The sequence below is a fragment of the Chrysemys picta genome, chromosome 14, assembly GCF_011386835.1.
Source record: "Chrysemys picta bellii isolate R12L10 chromosome 14, ASM1138683v2, whole genome shotgun sequence".
Taxonomy (NCBI): domain Eukaryota; kingdom Metazoa; phylum Chordata; order Testudines; family Emydidae; genus Chrysemys; species Chrysemys picta.
The window spans coordinates 44,991,743-45,002,923 of NC_088804.1; positions in this window are offsets into that span (position 1 = coordinate 44,991,743).

An 11,181-nucleotide genomic window follows, 5' to 3' on the forward strand; every position below is an offset into this window, starting at 1 on the left:
TCAGCATGGGTTCATGGAAAATAACTTTCTTTGTTCAGCTGATTATTCATAGATTCCAAGGCCAGAGGGGGGCCATTATGATAATCTAATCTGATCTTCTATATAAAACAAGCCATAGAACTTCCCCAAAATAATTAATACAGCAGATCTTCTAGAAAAACATCCAATCTTACTTTAAAAATTGCCAGTGATGGAGAATCCACCATGACTCTTGGTAAATTGTTCCCATGGTTAATTACCCTCACTGTTGATTGCCAGTCTAAATTTGTCTAACTTCAACTCCAGACATTACACCTATATCTGCTAGACTAAAGAGCCCATTATTAAATATTTGTTCTCCAGGTAGATACTTGTAGTCAGTAATCAATTCATGCCTTAACCTTCTCTTGGTTAAGTCCTTGAGTCTATACTATAAAGCAGGTTTTCTAATCCTTTAATAATCTCATGGCTCTACTCTGAACCCTCTCCAACTGATCCACATCCTTTTTGAATTTGGGAACATCAGAACTAGACACGGCATTCCAGCAGCAGTTGCACTAGTGCCAAATGTAGAGGTAATATTATCTCTCTACTGCTACTTGAGATTGCCCTGTTTATGTATTCCAGGATCACATTAACCTTTCGGCCACAGCATCACGCCTCCCCAGCCCCAGAGCACTGGGTGGCGCATGGCCCCCCCAGAGCACTGGGCAGGTGGGTGGCACGTGGCCCCCACCCAGCCCCCCAGAGCACCAGGCAGTGTGTGCGCCCCCCCCGGAGGACTGGGTGGGTGGCAGGCATGCTCCCCCAGCCTCAGAGCACCGGGTGGCACGCAGCCCCCAGAGCACTGGGCAGGCAGCCCCCCAGTCCCGGAGTGGTGAGCAGCGTGTGGACCCCCCAGCCCTGGAGTGCTGGGTGGTGTGGCCCCAGTGCTGGGAGCACCCCCAGCACTGGGCAACCCCAGCTACCCCAAATCCCAGCAGGCTTCCCTTCCCAGAAGAGGAGCAGCCTGCCTGGGCTGGGGCCAACTAGCAGCAAGGGGAGCGCTCCGGACAGAGTGTGGGCAGGGCCATGTAAGGCTGTTTGGGTAGGCACAGCCTTCCCCTGCCTATTAGATATGCCGCCCATGCCCCCAAATTGTTTTCAGTCACTACTTTCCCCCATCCTGTAAGTATGGCCTGCATTCCTTGTTCCAAGACACACATTTATATGTAACCATATCAAAATGCATATTGGTTACTTGCACCCAGCTTACAAAGTGATGCAAATCACTCTCTTCTTCATTATTTACCACTCCTCTAATTTTTTGTCATCTGCAAACTTTATTGGTGATTATTTTATTTTCTTCCAGGTCATTTATATAAATGTTCAATAGCATAGGGCCAATAGTTCAGTGGTTTAGCATTGGCCTGCTAAACCCAGGGTTGTGAGTTCAGTCCTTGAGGGGGCCATTTAGGGATCTGGGGTAAAAATGTCTGGGGATTAGCCCTGCTTTGAGCAGGGGATTGGACTAGATGACCTCCTGAGGTCCCTTCCAACCCTGATATTCTATGATTGAGTCTCTGTGGGGCCCAACTAGATACACACCTGCTCAGTGATGTTTACAATTAAATTTTGAGGCCCCTCATTTAGCCAGTGTTTAACCAATTTCATGTTTGCCATGTTAACTTGATATCATTCTAGTTTTTAATCAAAATGTTGTGTTAGCAAGTCAAATGCCTTACAGAAGTCTATGTATATTTATCAACCAAACTTTTAATCTTATTTAAAAAAAAAAAGATATCAAGTTAATTTTGACAAGATCTGTTTTCCATAAGCCCATGTTGATTGACATGAATTATATTAACCCCCTTTATTTATTTCTTAATTGAATCCTGTATCTTGCCTGGACTGATGTCAGACTGACAGGCCTCTAATTATCCTAGTAATCCTGTTCACCCTTTTTAAATATTGGCACAATATTCACTTGCTCCCAGTCCTCTGGAATTTCCTGGTGTTCTGAGACTTACTGAAGACCAACATCTATGTTTGAGTAATCTATCCATTTAGCTCTTTTAAAACTCTTAGATGCAAATTATCTGGACCTGCAAATTTTAAAATGTTTAGCTTTAGTAGCTGCTGTTTAACATCTTCTTGAGATGCTAGTGGAATGGGAAGAGTGTTATAACATATAACATCATCAGCTTTTTCCCAAATATAGAATGGAAATATTTATTGAAAACTTTTGCCTTATCTGCACTATTATTGATAACTTACCATTTTTTCTCAAGGTCCTGTCTTAGGTCTTATGTTTAATATATTTATTACTACTTCCTTATAGGGTGACCAGATGTCCCAGTTTTTTGGGACTTTTTTCTTATATAGGCTCCTATTACCCCCCCACCTCCATCCTGATTTTTCACATTTGCTGTCTGGTCACCTTACTTCCCTATATCCCTTTATCTGGGGTCGGGTTGTCATGCAAGCATCCGCTATCCTTGTCTGTCCAGGGCAGCATTAAGGTCAATCTTCTTTGATGCAATCCACCAATTGCTTCCTGGGCTTTCACTGGGGTTGCTTTCTTATCACTCTCTCCTGCCATGCTGTCTTCACCAGGTTCTCTTAATTCATCCTCTGTATGTCTCCAAACCAGTGAAGTTGTACTTCTTGAATTTTGTCAGCCACATCATGGACTTTGACTTCCATCCCAATGCTTTCATTTTGAAATCTGTACCTTCATGTTACTCCTTTTAGTGCATGAAGACATCTCATCTTGAACACTTTGGGGGGCACCCCAGTTCTGTACAGTTGGGTTTTCAGTCAGAACCCTATTTTCTGTCAGAAACAACACTTGAGATGTTATTCCACACTCGTCCAGCACTCCCCAGGCTGGACTGAATCTAACATTCAAGCATGCCCGCTTCCATAACCCATTTACCAAGGTACTTGAACTGATCAGTTTGGTTTGGTCTTACTCCATTAATCTCTATATTCAGTTTCCCTATGGCACCTCTAATGATCCACATGACTTTGGTCTTAGTCATGTTCACTTTCATCCCATGCCTGCATAGCTGGTCAAGCTACTGGTTTACTATTTCCTCTAGGTCTTCTTTTGAGGATGCCCTTATTGCTATGTTATCTGCCTATGGCAGCTTCTCACCTTTTCTCTTTGGGATCTTCCTGCTGACATAGTCCATCAATATGATAAACAGAAGCTGACTAAGGGCCAACTTCTGATACAGTCCAACTTCCATTTCAAAGGGGCTTGTTATTCCAAAAGATCTTTGGATCACTGTTATGCATTCATCATAGTTATTAAATCATCGGACACTCAATATTTCCTCAGTACTGGTGTGAGTATCCTTCTGTCTGCTTGATCCATATGCCTTTTTGAGGTCTTATAAAAGCCCAGAAGCTATCCTGTTAGTGCTCTATGCCAGGGATGGGCAAACTTTTTGGCCCGAGGGCCACATCTTGGAATAGAAATTGTATGGTGGGCCATGAATGCTCACAAAATTGGGGTTGGGGTGTGGGCTCCAGGGTGGGGCCAGAAATGAGGAGTTCAGGGTGCGGGATGGGGCTCTGGGCTCGTGCAGGGGTGCGGACTCTGGGGTGGGGCTGTGGATGAGGTGTTTGGGGTGTAGGAGGGTGCTATGGGCTGGGACTGAGGGGTTCGGAGGGTGGGAGGAGGATCAAGGCTGGGGCAGGGGGTCGGGGTGCGGGAAGGGATGCAGGCTCTGGCTGGGGGTGTGGGCTTTGGAGTGGGGCTTTGGATGAGGGGCTTAGGGGTGCAGAAGGGTGCTCTGGGCTCGGATTGAGGGGGATCAGGGCTGGGGCAGGAGGTTGGGGTGTGGGGAGAGACTCAAGGGTGCAGGCTCCAGGCGGTGCTTACCTCAAGCAGCTCCTGGAAGCAGTGGCAGGTTCCTTCTCTGGCTCCTACGTTGGGGCGCAGCCAGGCACCGCCCCTGCAGCTCCCATTGGATTGCCAGAGGGGGCCATTGGAGTGTGTAGGAGCCAGAGGGGGGCCATGCCGCTGCTTCTGGGAGCTGCACGGAGCAGCCCCTGACCCTGCTCCCCAGCTGGAGCGCCGGAGTGGTGTAAGCGCCAGACCCCGCTCCCCAGCGGGAGCTCAAGGGCCAGCTTAAAACAGCTGGTGGGCCAGATCTGGCCCGTGGGCTGCAGTTTGCTCACCCCTGTTTGAGGCACTTCTGTATCCCTTGAAGAATTGCAAACATGGCATCTATGGTTCCTCATCATTTCCTAAAGCTGAACTGTTCTCGTTCAGGGACAGGTTCCACAACTCTCCTAATTCTAGTATTCAGGATGCATTCCAGTATCTTCATCTGGTGCAACAATAACTTATCCCTTGATAGTTTCCACATTAATGAATGCTACTCTTCTTATGTACTGGGACAAAGATAGACTTGCACCAATCTTTCCCCATATGCCTTAACCATTCTGCTCATCCCGGTGCCTTACTGTTCTTCATTATTTGGACCGCATTTCTCACCTCTTCCTCCATTGTCATCTCAGGCACCACATCAGGATCGCATGTTGACAACTCCATCAAAACGGGATTTGCCTCATTTAAGAGAGACTCAAAGTATGGTTTACATCTCTCCTTCACTTGTTCAGGTATTACTAGCAGTCTCACGTGCTCATCATTCACAAATGTTGTTGCAATATTACCCTTCTTCCCTTTGTGAATAATTTTTGCAATGATATAGATCTTTTTGACAGCCAGCTGTGGGTAGTTTACAAGTGCAGTGTACGGTTATCTAGGGCACTTGTTTTGGCCTTCTTAACTAATCACTTGACAGCTCGCTTTTGCTTCTTTGTATTCACTTTCATTTGCATTTGATGGGTTAACGACTTTTTTCTTTATATGTCATTTTCTTGTTTTGGATTGCTATCTGCACTTCTCTTGGTCCACCATCTGCCTCGTCTACAAATCTCTTATGCCACCACTATTCACATTCTTTTGAGGTGGTTCCACTTCTCTTCAGCCAATGCCAAATCTGTTTCTAGGTATACACCCTGTACTGCTTGCACAAACTTTTCTCCCCTTAATTTCCTGTATTTTAATCTTTCCTTTTGAGCTTAGTTCTCTCCTTGTCCAACACTCTATCTCAATCTTTGCCACAAGAGGTAATATATTTACTGATGATCTCAAAAGGTGGTAGTGAGCAGTGAAATTTGCAGGTGACAGTGTTGAGGTTATTCAGGAGCAATGAGGACTATGGGGAACATTAGAGAGACCTAAACAGGCTAGGGGAATGACCAACATGATGGCAAATGAAGTTAAGTGCCAACGTAATGCACATTGGAAGGAAAAATTTAAATTAGTCATGCAATTTATAGGGTTCTAAATTAACAGTATCATCTCAGTATCATCTTAAAGAAGTATGGGCTGGATGAATGGACTGTAAGGTGGACAGAAAGCTGGCTAGATCGTCGGGCTCAACGGGTAGTGATCAATGGCTCCATGTCTAGTCCGCAGCCAGTTTCAAGCGGAGTGCCCCAAGGGTCGGTCCTGGGGCCGGTTTTGTTTAATATTTTTAGCAATGATCTGGAGGATGGTGTGGACTGCACTCTCAGCAAGTTTGCAGATGACACTAAATTGGGAGGCGTGGTAGATACACTGAAGGGTAGGGATCGGATACAGAGGGACCTAGACAAATTAGAGGATTGGGCCAAAAAAAACCTGATGAGGTTCAACAAGGACAAGTGCAGAGTCCTGTACTTAGGACAGAAGAATCCTATGCACTGCTACAGACTAGGGACCGAGTGGCTAGGTAGCAGTTCTGCAGAAAAGGGGTCACAGTGGACGAGAAGCTGGATCTGAGTCAACAGTGTGCTCTTGTTGCCATGAAGGCTAACGGCATTTTGAGCTGTATAAATAGGGGCATTGCCAGCAGATCGAGGAACGTGATCGTTCCCCTTTATTCAACATTGGTGAGGCCTCATCTGGAGTACTGTGTCCAGTTTTGGGCCCCACACTACAAGAAGGATGTGGAAAAATTGGAAAGAGTCCAGCGGAGGGCAATGAAAATGATTAGGGGTCTGGAGCACATGACTTATGAGGAGAGGCTGAGGGAACTGGGATTGTTTAGTCTGCAGAAGAGAAGAATGAGGGGGGATTTGATAGCTGCTTTCAGCTACCTGAAGGGGGGTTCCAAAGAGGATGGAGCTCGGCTGTTCTCAGTGGTGGCAGATGACAGAACAAGGAGCAATGGTCTCAAGTTGCAGTAGGGGAGGTCTAGGTTGGATATTAGGAAACACTATTTCACTAGGAGGGTGGTGAAGCACTGGAATGCGTTACCTAGGGAGGTGGTGGAATCTCCTTCCTTGGAGGTTTTTAAGGCCCGGCTTGACAAAGCCCTGGCCGGGATGATTTAGTTGAGAATTGGTCCTGCTTTGAGCAGGGGGTTGGACTAGATAACCTCCTGAGGTCCCTTCCAACCCTGATATTCTATGATTCAGGGAAGGGACCAGGGCATCACTGAACCAAAGGTCTCTACTGAACTATCTGCAATTTGAAGCAGTGGTCAAAAAAGCAAAGATGTTAAGATTAGTAATGAATGGGATGGAGAATAATACAAGAATAGTCTAATGGCTTATTAATCAATGATGCAGACTCATCTGGATACTATGTGTAGGTCTAGTTACCCAGTCTCAAAAAGGGTATTGCAGAACTAGAGTGGATTCAGAAAAAGCCATGAGAATGATCAAGGGCCTAGAAAAGCTCTCATGTGAAAAGAGAGGAGATGAATAGGAGGAGAAATGATAGCAGTACATTAAAAATGGTCTAGAGAAGGCAGATCTGGAGCTTCGGTTTTCCATGTCTCATGACACGAACAAGGGGACATTCAATTATATTAAAAGATGGGAAATTGAAAATTGATAAAAGGAAATACTTTTACTCACAACACATAATTGGAATGTGGAACCAATGGCTACAGGAAGTCATTGAGGCCAAAAACTTAACAAGACTTACTAAAGGACTGAACATATATATGAATAACAAAAATATCTGACATAATTAATGAAAACATTCTGGAATGGATTTTAAATTTCAAACTTTTGTGTTTAAGCCACACTCTAACTAGTAGAGAGCAGGATGAGGCCTAATGTGGAGGTGCAGACTATTACATATGTCTACTGCTGGGGTTTTGCATCTTTCTCTGAAGCATCTGGTTCTGGCCCATGTCAGGCAGGATACTGGATGAAACAAACCTTGGGTCTGATCCAGCCTGGCAAGTCCTCTGTTCCTAATCCAGCAGAGGGTGTATTGCTATCTTATGTTATGGTGTTATAATGTTAGTCTTTTTATAATGTAGAGGAAGGAGAGAATCATAGCTGGTTTCTCTCAGCTTTGAAAGTAACGAATTTAGAAACAATACCCTTTTGTCCTAGAGGAGAGCTGTGTGGTCAGTGAGACTGTCTCAAAGAGAAGAATTAAAGGGGATAAGGCAGAGGTGGCCAACCTGTGGCTTCGGAGCCACATGCGGCTCTTCAGAAGTTAATATGCAGCTCCTTGCATGAGCACCGACTCCGGGGCTGGAGCTACAGGCGCCAACTTCCCAATGAGCTGGGAGGTGCTCACTGCTCTGCCACAGGCCCTGCCCCCACTGCCCCCTCCCTGAGCCTGCCATGCCCTCGCTCCTCTCCCTCCCCTCCAGAGCTTCCTTCACGCCAGGAAACAGATGATCTGGAGGTGCGGGGAGGGAGGGGCAGGCACTGATTGGCGGGACTGCCGGTGGGTGGAGAGCTGATGGGGGGGCTGCTGATATATTACTGTGGCTCTTTGGCAATGAACATTGGTAAATTCTGGCTCTTTCTCAGGCCTGAAATATGTTCTTGAAAGAAAACTGTCCTTCATAAGGGGGTGAGGGTGAGAATGGGAGAGCTCCTAGATTTACAGAGGCTTTAAGCATTGCTTTTTAAGGGTAAGTTTCTAGGTCTTGTGGTTGTAACGGTAAAAATGTGAAACAATTCTGAGTTGTCTGTCATGCTGACTGCAGACAAACAGCTCTAGTGCACCTGGTGCTGTTCAGAGCTTCCCAAAGTAGAGTAAGTTGAAAGTAATGCTGCTCTGATCTGACCCTTTGCAGTCAGTCATCTGGTGCTGTCTGCTGGGAAGACCTAACATTTGGTCCCCATGTCTGCTGCAATTAAGAACATAACAAAACAGCTCAAAGCCAGAGTCTCCCAATCTGCTTTTCCAGGCTCACCAGTTCCTTTTAGACTTTCCCAGTGCTCAGTAGTTCTTCCAATCGTTTACCAGGGTTTTGCCCTCTTTCCAGAACTTCCTGGTCCTTTATAATCCTGTCCCAGCTGAGATTTTCTTCCTGCAAATCTCTCATCTGAGGATTTTTTCATAGTCACTCTGATTTAAGGTTTCGTGAGCCAGTAATACCTTTTAACGTTTTTAGAAGGTCTCTTTCTATAAGTCTATAATATATAACTAAGCTATTGTTGTTTGTAAAGTAAATAAGGTTTTTAAAATGTTTAAGAAGCTTCATTTAAAATTAAATTAAAATGCAGAGTCCCCTGGACCGGTGGCCAGGACCTGGGCACGTGTGCCATAGGTTACCTACCCCTGAGTCTGATCACTACCTTCCCAGCAGGCTTCTCCTTCCTGCAGGTTCCTTTTCCTCTGCCTGGGAACTGTGGAAAATTGTCTCTATCCTTGGAGTCTTCCTAATAGAGCACAAGCTGCCTTTATATCTCTCAGCATGCCCTTTTATGTAGTGATATGCAGGGCCGACTCCAGGCACCCAAGCACATGCTTGGGGCGGCACCTGGTAAGGGGCGGCGGGGGGAGTGCGGCGCGGCATTCTGCGGGGGGGGGGGGGGGGGCGCTCCGGCGGCATGGCACTCGGTGGGGGGGGCGGGCTCTGGCGGTGCTCGGTGGGGAGGCGGCGCTGGGCTCGGCGCTCGGGGGGGGTTTGGGGGGGTGGGTGGGCTCCGGTGGCATGGCGCGGGGCGCAGCGCTGGGGGGGGGTGTTCTGGCGGCGCTCGGCGGTGGGGGTGGGCTCCGGCGGCACGGTGCTCGGCGTGGGGGTGGCGCTGGGGTGGGGGTGGTGCGGCGCTCGGCGGTGGGCTTGGGGGGCGGCGCTTTTTTTTGCTGCTTGGGGCAGCAAAAAAGATAGAGCCGGCCCTGGTGATATGACCTTTCTATTCCCTCGGAGCCCTCACTTGAAAAGCAATTCTGTGAAAGGGGGCCAGTCTTGGAAAGGGTGCATGTGCATCCCATGACCAGTGCCTTGTTACACCCAGCTGCATAAGAGACCAAATATCAATCTTTGAACCTCCAAGAGTTTTGCTTCTATGGGACAGTGCAGATCACAAAGCCCAAAGTGAAGCACATGAGTGCAGGGACAAAGTGCTCTGAGTCAAAGGGATATGGCTATGGAATGAACTTCCAAAGGAGACTGGTTCATAGAATCATAAAATATCAGGGTTGGAAGGGACCCCAGGAGGTATCTAGTCCAACCCCTTGCTCAAAGAAGGACCAATCCCCAGACAGATTTTTGCCCCAAATCCTTAACCGGCCCCCTCAAGGATTGAACTCTCAACCCTGGGTTTAGCAGGCTAATGCTCAAACCACTGAGCTATTCCCCCCTCCCCCATTGTTTGCAGAGTCTGAGCACCTCTAGGAAATGTTGCAAAACCTTCTTCTTTGATAGTACCGTTCCAGCATAAAAAGAATGACATTCACAACACTCCAAAAACAAGCAAACAGAAGAACGGCCATATTGGGTCAGACCAAAGGTCCATCTAGCCCAGTATCCTGTCTTCCGACAGTGACCAATGCCAGGTGCCCCAGGGGGAATGAACAGAACAGGCAATCATCAAGTGATCCATCTCCTGTGGCCCATTCCCAGCTTCTGGCAAACAGAGGCTAGGGACACTTCTCAGAGCATGGTTTTGCATCCCTGCCCATCTTGGCTAATAGCCATGGATGGATCTATCCTCCATGAACTTCTCTAGTTCTTTTTTGATTCTTTGGTCATGGTATTTGCACAGCATCCTTCCCTTGCTTCAGCATCATACTCCAGCATGTGAACTTTTACTTACAATCTGGTGCATCCTCTTTTGGAAATTCTCCCTGTGGACACCCCCCCTCGACCCCCCTTAAGGTGAATGTGCCCTTGGTATTGGCCAGAAAGGAGTGTCCATTGTGGTCACTGCCTCCTCACACACAAGGGTGGAAACACTTCCCTCCACTTTCCTTTGACTGCTGATGGTGGAGCGAGCTCGGAGCACTGTTCCCTTAATGCTTGTCATCTCAGCTTTCTCTTTCTCGCACCTTTTGGGTGCTGCTTTTTAATGTAGTTAGCTAACTAGTCACCTAGTCAATCTTTTTTCAGTGCCTGTGCTGTTGGGGGAAATCAGGGATGGTTACATCTCTTGGGCTGCTTCCCCTAAGATCAGACACATTGGTCCAGTTTCCCCCTCTAGCTATTCTCCCTGCCTTGGGGTCATTGGCCCTGCAGGCAGCTGGATGAGGTTACTAAAAAAGCCACCTGCCCTTTGTAGAACTGATAAATGAAATTGTTTTTAATTGTTCACTTTATTAATGTAACTTCATAAGTAAAGTTTTATGAATGAAACAATATTCATTCATAAAACCGGTTACTCCAATAACTGGCTAATTAACAATTAAGATGCTTGTTAAGAGCCATAGCTGTTCAGTCAGCTGCCTTTGTAAGTTTCACTATCAATCCAATTCCTGCTTAAATCACTGAGGCTAGGTCTACACTACCCGCCTGAATCGGCGGGTAGAAATCGACCTCTCGGGGATCGATTTATCGCGTCCCGTCAGGACGCGACAATCGATCCCCGAATCGACGCTCTTACTCCACCAGCGGAGGTGGGAGTAAGCGCTGTCGACGGGAAGCCGCGGAGGTCGATTTTGCCGCCGTCCCTACAGCGGGGTAAGTCTGCTGCGATACGTAGAATTCAGCTACGCTATTCACGTAGCTGAATTTGCGTATCTTAAATCGACTCCCCCCTGTAGTGTAGATGTAGCCTAAGACTTGCACTGTTTCAGTATTGTAACTTCTGTTCACCATTTATTACACTTGCCTACAGTGTAACTTCTGTTCACTGTTTGCCATCCATTATACTTGTCTATATTGTAACTTCTGTTCACTGTTTGCCATATTGTAATTCAAACCCCATTTTAAAACGCTTACTCCATTTTGTAAGGGCTTG